The sequence below is a fragment of the Ambystoma mexicanum genome, chromosome 3q (genome assembly GCF_040938575.1).
Source record: "Ambystoma mexicanum isolate Mex_15411 chromosome 3q, UKY_AmexF1_1, whole genome shotgun sequence".
In the NCBI taxonomy this organism is placed as follows: Eukaryota; Metazoa; Chordata; class Amphibia; order Caudata; family Ambystomatidae; genus Ambystoma; species Ambystoma mexicanum.
Genome location: NC_090926.1, coordinates 867,861,590 through 867,875,262, shown reverse-complemented (window position 1 = coordinate 867,875,262; position 13,673 = coordinate 867,861,590). Strand labels below are relative to the sequence as shown.

Genomic DNA, 13,673 nt, shown 5'->3' with positions numbered 1-13,673 from the left:
TAGTTGCTTGCAGTAAAATGGTTAGAGTTTGACACCAATGACAGTTCTACTGTAATATCGGTAGTACTGCACACTCACATTACTTCACAGATATACAGTAATTCTATTTAGTTAGCAAAACTACATAAGATAGTCTTTATGAGTGAAAAAGGTTGGTTATAGACACGGCAGAAGAGCTTAAGGATCTAGAGACACTTTCCACAGCTTCTAACGCTTTAAAAGTGCAATACCTAACAATACAAAAAAGTAAGTGTAGGAGTCGAGCCATAGTCTTACGAACAGCAAACGTTCCTCAGGATACTTTCAGTCTCTAGGATAAGTTAATAGCAATATAACAAAATAGGAAGACCCTGCAAAAGGACTCCCTAAAAGGGACACCTCTTCACGCACTCCAGACACTCTGGGGTGACTTCTCGGTTCAAGGTAAGTTAAAGCTTTCACCCCACAGTGCCTTAGGTTAGAAGAAATAAAAAGCTGGATTCTTCTGTTCAGCAGAGACGGACCCGGTCTCCCGATTCCTCGTTCTGGTGACGAAAGGAAGGACTTTGAATGAGATGTCTAAGCAGCAGTCTGGAGAGAGGACCCTTGGTATGGATTTCTTCAGTCATCTTGGTCAGTATGTGGTTTTGGCACACTTTGTCAGCACCAAGAAAAGTACAGTATTCGTCCAGTCGATCTTCGATTCCAAAGTTCTGAACTCTAGCGAGGGGACTGCGATGAGTGGGATCATGCCTCTAGAGGTCCAACTGGAGCTCACCACAGTTGTGGACGGATTTGGCCTCTCAAACTCTGCACTGCAAATGGGTCCGAGGGCTCCTGGTATTCGCCGTCTGCAGCTCTAGAAAGGCACAGCACCTCGGGAGATGGCTCAATTTGTAGCTTGTCTCAAAGTTGGTTGGTTCCACCAGCCAAAGGGAAGGAGTCGCCTTCAGAGCTCCTCTGTCGAGTGGAAAACTGGGACAGAACAGCAGTGGTCGCTGCTCGGTGATTGGAAGGGTCTGCAAGCGTCTGGTCATCTTCAGCGTCGGTTCTTCTGTTCCAGTGGTCAGCTTGCCTTCCACCTCAGGAACCTGACCTTTTATTCAGTTTTCCCCACGCACTCCTCTGCAAACTCAGCATTTTACAGAAAGGGGCAGGTGGCTATCCAATCTGGACAACCAGCCTTCCAGTGGTAACTAGTTCCATTCAGGCAATCAGGCAGACAAAAGGTAGGGGAGAGAATAACTCCTCCCCCACTTCCTGCCTGCCCAGACACAATGGAGCCTAGGCGGGGACACCCAAGGGTTCCTGTCAAAGGCAAAACACACAGACCTCCCCCTCCCGGAATGGTAGGGCCCACAAAAAACAACCACGATAGAAATGGTAAGAAAAAGAAAGGAGCCACCATGTTAAAACATAGGGGACTCTATGGTGCACAACCAAGACTGTGAATGCAGTCTGTGGTAAATAGCACAATATTTGGTAGGACATGTCCACTGCCACCAGCCATAACTATGTACACTACACTGATGTGTAGTGTACCCAAAATCCCTCACGCGCCGAGGTCCCTTCGATAGCATTTTTTCTGCCATGAGGGAGCCCCAGGCTATTGTGAGTGAGTACAAAAAGAGAAAGTAGTAAGACGTCCATGTTCCTTCCGCCCCGAGCGGGGAGGCAGGGAGGGCGCATGTGAATCTAAGCAGATACAATCATCAGAAATACTATTATGGTGAGTAATGCATGTCTTCTGATGCTTGTTAATCTGCTTAGAATCACATGCTGTGCATAGACTAGCGAGCAGTACCCGGAGTTGGAGGTGGGTTGTGAGAAGGAACAGTAGTGAAAAGAGGTCTTAATACTGCTTGTCCCACCTGAGTATCAGATCTAGAATGAGTGTCTAGGCAATAGTGTTGTGTAAAGGTGTGTACAGAACTCCAGGTTGCTGCTTTGCAAATGGACTCAAGGGGAACATTTGTAATGAATGCTATGGAAGCGCCAGTGCCCAGAGTTGAGTGTGCTCTAGGCTTGAAGGGAAGTTCTCTTAGCAAGAGTAACATAGTGGGATGCATTTTATAATCCACCTTGGGATAGCCGATTTAGAGAGGATCCCCTTCTCTACCAGCTGCCACTGAAACGAAAAATCGGTTTGTCTTCCTCAGTGGTTTTGTTCTCTCGAGGTAAAACATGACTGCCCTACACACATCTAGTGTGTGTAGGCTTCTTTCGGCCATGCTAGTGGGATTCTGGAAGAAAGTGGGTAGTTCAATTGATTGGTTCACATGGAACTTTGAAATGTATTTAGGCGCAAATCTAGGGTGAGTGCGCAGAACCACCATATTCCTGTGGACTCTAACAAAAGGGTCTAGAACTGAAAGGGCCTGTAGTTCGCTAACCCTTCTAATAGAAGTGATAGCCACTAGGAAGGCCGTCTTGTAAGTAAGGTCTTCTAGACTTGCTTTATGCATTGGCTCAAAGGGTGATCCCATGGGTCTGGTTAAAACCACATTTAGATCACATCCAGGAGCTGGGTGAGAAATGGGGGGATGAATTCTCTTAACCCCTTCCATAAAAGCCTTAATAACCGGTATTTTCCACCACAACACTTTCTGTTGTGACATAGTGTAGGCTGAAAGAGCAGTTAGATTAACCTTTAGGGAATTGAAAACCAGTCCTGAGTCTAACAAATGAGTTAGATACAACACAATGTGTGTAGGTGAGCAATCAATGGGATTGACGCCCTTGGTATTACACCAAATGACAAAGCGTTTCATTCACTGGAATAGCAATAGCCCATGTTGGGTATTTAAGCTTCCCTGAGTATATCCATGCATCTCTGGAGGGAGTTGAAGGTGTCCAAACTATGACCTCAGGAGCCAGGCCGCTAAGTTCAGAGTTTGCGGGCATGGGTGTTACTGCGACATGTTGTACGGGCAGGGTAGTTTCACAGGGGGGAGAGGGACATTTCCATTAGATGAGTGAAGCAGGGTTGGCGGGCCCACATGGGGGGCCACCAATATCATGGTGACTGGTTACTGGTGCATCTTGTGCACTTTTTAGTTGAGAAGGGGAGCCAGAGGGGGCGGGAGTGGGCCAAGCATAGACAAGTTTCCCTGACCATGCTATCCAGAGTTTGTTCCCCTTGGAGCAGTTCTGGGGATACCTGGAGGTGTAGTCTTGGCATTGGGTGTTCCGAGTAGCGAACAGGTCTATCTCTGGGAAGCCCCAATCTGCGACGTTGAAGACTAGGTCTTTGTGTAGACGCCATCCGTATTCTAAGGGCAGTGGGAAATCTGAGCACGTCCGCTAGAAGATCGAGTTCCCCTGGAACGTGTTGGGACAACAGGAACATCTTGTGTTTGAGAGCCCACATCCAAATGTTCTGGGACAGCTTGCATAGCCCTGGAGAGTGTGCCCCCATGTTGGTTTAGGTAATACATGGCCGTGGTACTGTGTCAGGACCAGAACTGTTTTCCCTTGTAGCTGTGTCTGAAAGGCCTTTAGTGCTTTGACTACTGCTAATATCTCTAAAAGATTTATATGATTGGATGCTTCTTGTGGGGACCACACCATGCGCTGTCTGCTGAAGTAGGTGAGCCCCCCACCCCGAGAGATTCGTCGGTTGCGAGAGTAGCTTCCACTGCGGGGGTGGTGAAGGTCTTCCCCCTTCAAGAGGTTTTCCCTCGACCACCACTGCAGAGAGAACAAGGGCTGGCGAGACAACTACCAGATCTTCCTATTGTCCACTGGCCTGACACCACTGGCTGTTGAGCCAGTCTTGCATGGGACGCATGTGCAGCCGAGCGTGGGGAACTAAGTAAATGCATGACTCCATCATAACTAGCAAGCGCATTGCCTTGCATACCGTCACTTCCAGACTGGCTACATATTGAGGGATCTAAGAAAGCATGTTCTGAACCCTCTCGTTGGAAGGGAAGAATAGACCATTCTCTGTCTGAATCAGGGCCCCTAGGAACAGCTTGACTTGACTGGGGTCTAAGCTGGATTTCTTCTCGTTGATGGAGAATCCCAGACTGAACAGGAGGTCTATTGTCTTTTGAGTAGTTCCTAAACATGTCTCGTAAGAGTCCTGTTATGAGCCAGTCGTCGAGGTAAGGGTAGACGGGGACGGATAGTCTGCACAGGTCTGCTGCTGCCACTGCCAGGATCTGCGTAAACACCCTTGGCGCCGAGGCAATGCCGAAGGGGGGTACTTTGAATTGATAGTGTTTGTCCTCTATCATGAACCCTAGATATTTTCTGTGCACTGGCAACATTGAAATATGAAAGTATGCATCTTTCATGTACAATGTTGCCATGTAATCCCTGTTTCAACAGTGGGATTACTTCCTGCAGAGTAAACATATGAAACTTTTGAGGTTTGGCAAACTTGTTCGCTGGGCACAAGTCTAGTACAGGGCGCATGGTGAGGTCCTTTTTGGGTACAAGGAAGTACACTGAATAAATAACCTTGTTTACCTGAAGAATAGGGACGGCTTCTATGGTGTCCTTTTCCAGAAGTGCTTCCACCTCTTGTTTCAGGATTCGCAGATGGTTTGGTGTCAGGCGTCTTGTCTTGGGCGGTCTGAACTGTGGTGGTCGGGCGAAATCCACGGAGTACCCGTGGGCGACCGTTTTCAGAACCCACTGGTGTGATGTAATCCCCTCCCATGCCAAAAGGAAAGATGTTAAATCGCCCCCCGACCAGGGTGACATGGGAGGGGACCTGGACCCGTAGGTCATTTCTGACCAGAGGCTGTGGATCCCCTGGAGTTGGGGCTATGCCTTTCCCGCGTCGTTGACCCCTAGGTGGATAGTTGGCGGGGGTGCTGGATGCTTGTCCAGAGTTCCAGTTTCCAGTGTTGTACATGTTTTGGGCAGAACAGGATTGGCCTTGAAAGGACCAGTGGGAACCGCTTCCCCTCTGGGGGGAGGGTTGTGGTGTGATTTGCTGCAGGGACTCAAGAGTGATGGTCTTTTTTGGCAGTCTCCAGAGCGAGCATCGTCATCTGCTTTACCAAAGAGATTCGACTCTTCGATAGGTGTGTTATTAAGAGCTGATTGGGTCTCCGGCTTGAAGCCAGAGTTTCGGAGCCAAGCGTGCCGTTTAAGCAGTGTGCCCTGAGCTAGGGATCTTCCTGCCGTCTCTGCAGTATCCAGAGTGTTTAATACATTTTGGTTGACCTACCTGCCCTCGGCCATGATGGCGAGTAACTTGGTCTTTACGGGTTCAGGTACCTCCTGGAGACCACCTTGTACAAGGTTCCATTGTGCATCGGCATAACTTGCAAGCAACGTAGTGTTTGCTATGCGCGTGGTAAAAGCAGCTGCCGTGATAATACGCTTACCTAAGGCATACAATCTTTTTGATTACTTATCTGGGGGTGCCTCTCCAGTAGCAAGGGGTACTCCTGCCCGCTACCGGGTGGTGGTAACCACTAGGGAATTGGGGGTGGCGTGGCTATTAATATATTGAGGGTCAGTAGGCGATGGCTGAAATAATTTCTCCACACTTGGATTTACTGCCCCGGTCTGGGCTGGTGTGAGAGAAGGAGCCAACCTCCCTTTAATGGAATTTAGGAGAGGAATTACTTGATTGGAGGAGGTTGGGGGGGTGGGGGTTCTCTTAGAATGTCCTCCACAAAATCTTGTTCAGGTATGGCCTCTTGGGTGGCAATCTGAAAGTGATCGGCTGCCTTCCTTAAAATGGCATTAAAGGCCATTTGGTACGTCTACTGGTGAAGCCTGGCGGGCCAGGGTGGAAAGAGGGGAGTCCAAACATAGGACATCTGTGTCCTGATCGTGAGTAGGGAGCGCCCATGGCTCCGTCTCAATATCTTGATATGTGTCCATTTGAATTTCATCTTCAGGGTGGATAGATGAGAAATGTTCCTGAGAAGGTTCTAAATTTCCAGGAAATCTTAAGGTTGACAGAGAAAAAGGATCCTCCCGAGGTTTGAGGGGTAGGGTGCTCTGAAAGCGAGACCATCCTTTCCAAGCGGTCCAGGCACCCTTGACATTTTTACCTGGTTCATTTAGATGAACCAGAAGGTGCAAAACGTGGAAAATCTTAATTTTCTTCCCTTTGGTGCCGAAATGTATTACTAATAGTGTTAGACAACGGCTCCTGATTGTCTTCATAGCATCGGGGAGCTGTGGCGCATCTTTAGACTTGTCCACGGCACGTTCCTTGTGTTTCATCGACTCCTTAGGCCTCAGCCCCACTGCCGAAGTAATCCTTGCAATGCTTTTGGCGATGTCCTGCGTACGACTAGGAGGCCTAATGGTAGATTATTCGCCCACCAAGAGGCTAGGAGGCATAGCGGTAGATTTGTCCTACCGGGACCTTAGGGGCGTCGGCTGAGCACGCTTCGGTGGCCGAATGTGAATTTGAGGTAGCGCCCCTAATTTTCAAAGGCCCAGTCACAAGCTGCTGCTACGGAGGCGGGGAAGGCTGTTGATCTTCAAGATCAGAGGATTCCGCCGAAACTTTTGACGGCCCTGTTGGCGCTTTTATCTGTTTCGGCGGAACCGTCGAAACAGGGGATGGAGTTGTGTGTTTAGTGTGGGTCTTTTGTACGGCCCGGTCGCCGGGTGTTGTCCCCATAGCGTGATTTACGTCAGGCCTAGAGGGGTCGGAGACAGGCGTGGCCGACCTAGAAGTGTCTGTCGTAAGGTCTATGGTATCTGATACGGATGCTTGGTCATCACTAGTGCCCCCATCACTTTCGGCGGGTGCGGCTGTGGGGTTGCTGGAGAAGATGCAGCCCACAACATGCCGTAGGCGGCCCACCGCTTAACGCAGCGCTCCTCAAGCGTTTTATGTCGAAGGAGACTACAGGCCGAGCACCGAGCTTCATCGTGGTCAAGGGACAGACAATTATTGTTGCACTTCTAGCGCTCGTCCTTCCACGGGTACCTGAGCCTGCAAGAGGGGCAAACCTAAATGGTGTCCCTTTCCATAAGGGAAGGTAATGAAAATGATGACCAGACCTAGAGGGTAAAGAGGGGGGAAGAGGCTAAACATAGCGAAAGATATGACCACCCCGACACCAGACTCCCTATTGTGTAGGCTGGCCACAGGGCCCGGCCACGTGGATGATTCTGCCGCCGGATCTTAGGCGTTGAGGTCCACCGCCATCAAATGTTCCTGCAGTCTTCGTCGTATTATTTGAAGCACCAAAATGACTTTATGGGAAATAACCGACAAAGTGTGTAAAACAAAGATAAACAATGTCTCTTATGAAGAGCTCCGCAATGGGGTGACCAGTTATCTGGGCGGAAAAAAACAATCGGAGGGACCTCGGCGCGTGAGGGATTTTGGGTACACTAAAGGTCACAATAGGGATAGTGCTACAGACACGCCGACGTCCCCTTTCAGTTCCCAAAAGACAAAATGCAATACTCCGCTGTTACCACTGGATGTCGAACCATATGTACAGCATGTGGTTCTAAGCAGATTAACAAGCATCAGAAGACTGTTCAAATTCCATTCTGAAGCAGTTTGTTTAGTTGGAGGAAAGGTTCGGAAGAGTCATTTAAAAAAATGCTTCACCACCCTATTGCTATACAGTAGGATGCTGTTACTCCATCTGGTGTACCTGGAGATGGCTGCAAGGTGTGTCCGTATGGATGTGGGGGCCAGACCCTACTTGGCCAAGGAGAGACGGTATAGAAGTAGCTCCTCTTGAGTGACTGAGTGGGTTGATGCTTCGCTCATCCACCGACAGCTGAATGAGATCCGAGCACCAGGTCTGGTGAAGCCAGTCTGGGGTGATTAGGATTACCTAGCATGGATGCGCTCTGCTAATTTGCACTACCTGGCATATGACTGGAACAGGGGGAAAGCGTACGCGAACAGACCATCCCACGGGAAGGAGAATGCGTCCTCCATTGACCTCAGTTGCGGGGTTCTGTTGGTGTACCTTTTGCACTTTTTGTTGGTACTTGTGGCAAACAGTTCCACCGATTGGTTACCCCACTGGTGAAATAGCTGCTTTTGGGTTGCCGTGGTCTCCCAATTTTGGATCAGGAACACTTGCCTGCTGCTGTCTGTCTGATTCTGGACTCCTGGGAGATGGAATGATAGCAGGGATATGCTGTGAGGTATTGCCCAGTGCCAAATGTGCTGTGCATCTTGTGACAGGATCATGGACTGTGTCCCACTATTTCCTTGAGTTAGTACATTGTTTTTGTGTTGTCTGTCAGGACCCTGACCGACTGCCCTTTGAGCACTGGTAGGAAGGATTTAAGTGCCCATCTCACTGCCTGAGCTAGAGGACATTGATGTGCAGAGAGGTGTCCTGAGCTGTCCACAACCCCCTCACATGGAGTTGGTCGACGTGTGCACCCCACCTTACCATGGACCCAAAACTGGAGCTGTTGCGTTAGCTTGGCAGAGACTTGCACCTAGTCACCCCCCCCCCCCCCCATGTCCCTGAAGCCTGGGACCAATTTGCTGTGAGGAATTCCTGCAGAGGTCTCATCAGGAGCCTGCAGTGCGGGTTCAGAAGAATGCAGGACTCCATAGTTTCCAGGAGAGCATACAGTGACGCACTGTTCGCCACCTTTTGGGCTTGAAGGTTGGGTTCTATGCCATGAGGGTTCTCCTGGATGGCCGAAGAGAGGATTTGTTTGTAATTGATGGCAAATCAGAGGACTGTTCCACTTTTGCCATGATGGGTGCCCGCACCAGCCAATTGTCCAGATAGGGGTAGACATGGTGGTCCTCCGCCCGGAGGCTGGCGGCCACTGGTACAAGACACTTGGTTAATGTGCGGGGTGCTGATTTTAGGCCCCAAGGTAGCACCTAAAACTGGTAGTGGACGCCATCTACCACAAAGCTTCAGTAGTTCCTGTGTCTTGGGTGGATTGGGATGTGGAAATGCATGTTCTGGAGGTCCAAGGACGCCAGACAGTCGTGGCGTTGGACCCTCTTTATGGCCCGTTGTCTGGTTACCATGGTACATTTTTGCCATTTTATGAATTTGTTTAATTTGCACAAATCCAAAATGGGTCGCTGTTGCGGTGATTTATTAGTTTAATGCTTAGTCCCCTCTCCTAGTGAGACCCCCCACCCCCCCAAGCACTTTTTCCAGGACTTCTGGACCTTTTTCTTGTTGTCCTGACTTTGTATTCACAGCCTTGGTTATGCACAAAAGGATCACCTATGTTCTAACACAGTGGCTCCCATCTTTTTTCGCCATTTCTTGTGTGGTTGTCCTTTGTTAGTTAGCCCTTCTACCATTCTGTCAGGGGGAGGTCTGTGTGTGAGTTTTTCCTTTGGTGGGAACCCTTTGTGTCCCCCGCCTAGGCTCCAGTGTGTCTGTGAGGACAGAATGCAGGGGGAGGAGTTTGACACTCCCTTGTGCCTTTGTCCGTGAAAACTGCAGATTGACATGGGAGACCGAAGAAATGCTTGCCGAGGGTCCTTTCTTGCGACTGCTTCCGTGACATCCCATTCAGAGACCTTTCTTTCCTCACCAGACAAAGGAATCAGGCAACCGGGTTTGTCGCGGCTGCACAGGAAAGAATCCGGATGCATTTTCTTCAACCACCCTAAGGTACTGTGGGGCTCAAAGTACAACTTTCCTCAGGCCGAATAGTCGTTCCAGTGTGAATGGAGTTTGATACTAGTTGTTTGGCTGTCCACCCATACCTCTTGCCCAGGCTTAACAACATGTGTGCTTTTACGGAGTCCTTTGCAGGGTCCTTATAAATTGTGTTATCCTACTAAATCATTTAAACTAAAGTATCCTGAAGAACTTGAGCCCATCCTACATTGACGTTGATGAACTGTTGACTAGTTAGGGATTGGACTGCTAAAGCATTAGAATCCTTGAAGTGTTGCTGAGAAGTAGATCACTGCAAGCGAGTACTAAATAACATTTTTTTTTCTTCCTACATACTTTGTCGGAGTGACTCTAAATGAATTAATAATTTCATTACTGTAATTTTCTCTAACAATTACAAGCGAAAGCAACTACTATTGAAGCAGTCACCTGTCAAAAGTATCGTTGATATTTCCTGTGTGTTTTGGTTAGTCTAATATAGTATTTACCTACCTTGACTTGTGTATATAAAATAGATATTTTATTATACCTTCCAGTGTTTAAGTTTCTTTGGGCTAATATATTGACTAGGCTTCTTGTACTTAGCTACAGCTCACATCATCCTCATAAGAAAGCCTGGCTGCTCTGCCATTCTACCAATCCTTTGGGTAGTACAGACTTATACGAGTTGGGGACTTGCATACCAAGAGATAGTTTTATAGAGTCTTTCCTCCAAGTGGATTTTAGTAAAACAGTCTCCACTTGCCGCCAGGTTTTCAAATGATAAAGTATCGGGAGAAAACTGCCCTTCCCCTGAATATTCTTGGAACTTTTTCTATGGCCCTTTTTTGTAGCATGTCTTGTACCTCTTATCAACACTCTTGTGTGCCGGTGATTGGCGACTTTGCAGGTTTGGAGGTGGTTGGGGGGGGTGGGGCGAGCTCTAGTAGGTGAAGTAAGATACAGACAACAGATTCACTTCTAAAATAAATAATTTTATTTCTCATTTGTCTGGAGGGAGTAAGGCCTAACTTTCCCTATGCTAAGGTGGGATTTCCCTAACTAAAGAAAGCCAAGGATAGTCAGTGTCCAAAACCTATACTTGCCGTCAAAGCTAAAGATATACAATGTGTAGGGAATGTCAGCAACCCAAGAAACTGTTCAAAATAAAGTTATGAGCTTCTACCAGCTTTTTCGTTTGCGTTTCAGCCCCTTCAACAGTTCCGCATAAAAGACCTTGGGGTTCACTTCCCCAAGTTCAACACAGTTCCAAAATGTCTCTGGGGTTCCCATCCCAAAGAAGGCAGTTCTTTCAGCTTCAAAATCAGTCAGTTCTCTTGGCTTGCAACCTTTCAGGCTTTTGGACAGTTCACTAAGCTTGCTCTTTTCTTGAATCACTTGAAAGGCACGATAGCTTCAATATCTTAACTTTCCTTGGCTCACTCCAAGTAGGGGTCACCCGGTCTAGGCGCAGTTGTCAGACCACACGGTCCACACACTACAGGCCACGCAACCGATAACCTTTGGCACATTGTTATATTCACTTGTTATCACTGTACTTCTGTTGTGTACATCTCGTATACATGTATGTTTCACTTTGCTCTGTTGTGCTTAACATATGCATTAGAGTTCTAGAATTGTTAAGAGTCAGAGTTTGTTGGTTGAGTTACCAGCAGCAGAGGCTGCGCTTTGCGGACTCGAATAAAAGCCTATATTAACTTACCCACGTCTCATCTTATCAACTTCCTTGCCAACACAGGCACCCTCTTTGAACCTGTGTCAATTGTCCATTTGCAGTTTTTTCTCCTTGGCAGTTGCTGGCCTCAGTCACAAAGTGACGTTCCCACCATTCACTTCAAGGGGTGTTTTCCTTGTCACCACCTTGCTTTCACACTTTGAAATAGTGCTCATTTCCTTTTCACTTGCTTCCTAAGCCCTCGTTACTGGCTTTCATTTGGTGCATACTTGTCACGACCCTCGCCCAAAACCCCCTCTGGCAAACCTATTGGCCAGGTGGAGTCAGGACTCGGGCCTATAGAGCCTGGCATCCTCTTCAAAAGCCCTCATGGGGCCAGTCCTGATGCCTATGGCGCCAGGCTCATACACCATGAACAACAATGTGCTTGGGAACTGCTTTATTGTATTGTCTGCCAACATTGAGGCATCCACATAGCTCGGTTCCCTAAGAACCAAGCTATGCGGTCTAGTGTTTTGGGTGTGACAGGCCTGGAACTACTTTCCCTGGTACTACTTTACCTGGGCTATATAAACCGCACCCTGACTGCAGAACATGCTTCGTGTTACTTTGCAGCTTGCAACGTGACGCTCACCGTGTCCAGCTATTCCCTCGAACCTCGGAGAAGCAGAACCTGCAAGGAGACAAAAGGATCATCATTAGCAGCAGCATCATCTTACCTGCAGTCTTCATCTTTAAACACTCGCAGCTACTGAGAACAGCTTCCTCGAATCTGTACGCCTCCCGGACAGAACGACCTGAAAGAGGAAGATCAAGGCAACATTAAAGCTGTGGAGACCGTTACAAATTACGAACTGCTCAAAAGGCTTACCTGGCTGGTCGCCTCTCGGCTGGCACCACTCCGGACATTCCACTTGCGCTGAAGAACACCGCAACCTACAAGGAAGGAAAACACGTTAGCAAAGACTTTGCAGCGCTGCGCATAGCGCTTACTTACTGCATCATAGCGCTCTTAATGCGCCATCATTTACCAGCGGGGCTCAACCAAGCCAGTTGGCCGCGCTGAAGCTCTGCATACCTAAGGTAGAAAAAAAGACATTTTAAACAAAGAAAGGCATGCAGGATAGCAACAAAACTAAACAGCAGCAATAAGACCTACCTGAACAATATCAAACGGGCCGGCGTCAGTGAAGTAACTGGACCGCACTCGCCCATGAAAGACAACGCGCCCCTGCAAAGAAGGCAGGACGGAGAGGACACCTAATTCTACCACAAGGCAGAACCTTCCCCGCAGACCACATCAGGGCAAAGCTGAGAAGCATACCAGCGAGTAACCCGGCTGGGTGGCGTCCCTGTGGATACCAGGTGAGCGTAACAATACTTTCACATTGTCCATCAATGCTTTTTACTTGCTTTCACTGTATTCAAAATTGTACATCACTTTCATTTCACGTGAGGTAATTTCATGTATTTTGCATAACTTTTCTTTAGTTCAGTAATCAATAATGCATGAAATACTTTGCAGCTAGTTCGGTATTCATAAATCTTTCCTACAGTCTACCGACCCTTTCATCATAAGCATTCATCGGATCGGTATCTCCTTATGCCCAAACCCAGGCCCTGAAATGCCCCGGCCTGACTATTCCCTCTTGTGCATTCACTGGTACACGGCAGCTATTCCGGGTGCTTTCGGTTTTCTCCTCTGTTCTCGCTGCCCTTTCACTCGCCGGGAGCTCCAAATCTTCCTGCTGCTTTTGGAAGCTCCCTGGAGTCTTCAGTGTGCCCCAGCACGGCACTGGATTCACTAGACCATCTCACAGCCCATTTGGACTGTGGCGTCTTTCTCGCTCTCCTGCAGCACTCAGCACCGTTTACATCGGCCCCTCTCCAGCATGCTCTGTACTGGGATGGTGCGTCGTCCTCCACAAGTGGGTTTCTCCCTCCAGGCAGGTCTCTCTTCCTTAAACCACACACCTGTAGCCTTTCAACTGGCTGCAGGTGCAAGTCCTTTGCCTGACCCCAATTAGTGGAAAATCCCAGACCAAGGCAGTGGTGTTTCACAGTGCTCTTCTTTGTCTCAGTACCAGAGTGGTGTGCACAAATGAAGTGTGCATTACTCCTAGTTGCCCCTTCTTCATCCCAGTCTTAAAGGCATATGAATGTGGGACAGTGTGGATGTGTGAGACAAACAGACTGATAACCTACAAAGATAGGGGGAGGGCAGGGTGTATTCTGACATGGGAAAGAGGATATCATGCCTCATCGTCATGGATTTCAATTGTATTTAACTACTGAAAACCACGACGCCAAAAAATGGCTGCCATGAAAAACAGCAGCCCTTTGTGTCCCTGAGGCAGCCTGATGCTGCCTGATTGGCTGGAGTTCGCCTAAATAGGCTTGGCTACAACGGGCTGCCGTGAGCCCCCCTCATCACCAAGAAGCTAAGGTGA

The 13,673-nt window shown here is 48.4% G+C and overlaps 1 protein-coding gene across 1 annotated transcript in view; it reads right to left on the bottom strand.

Moving 5' to 3' along the window:
* The window catches only part of ATAD5 (ATPase family AAA domain containing 5), a 648,582-nt gene that overhangs the window by 353,942 nt on the left and 280,967 nt on the right, over positions 1-13,673 (bottom strand). The window lies entirely within an intron of this gene.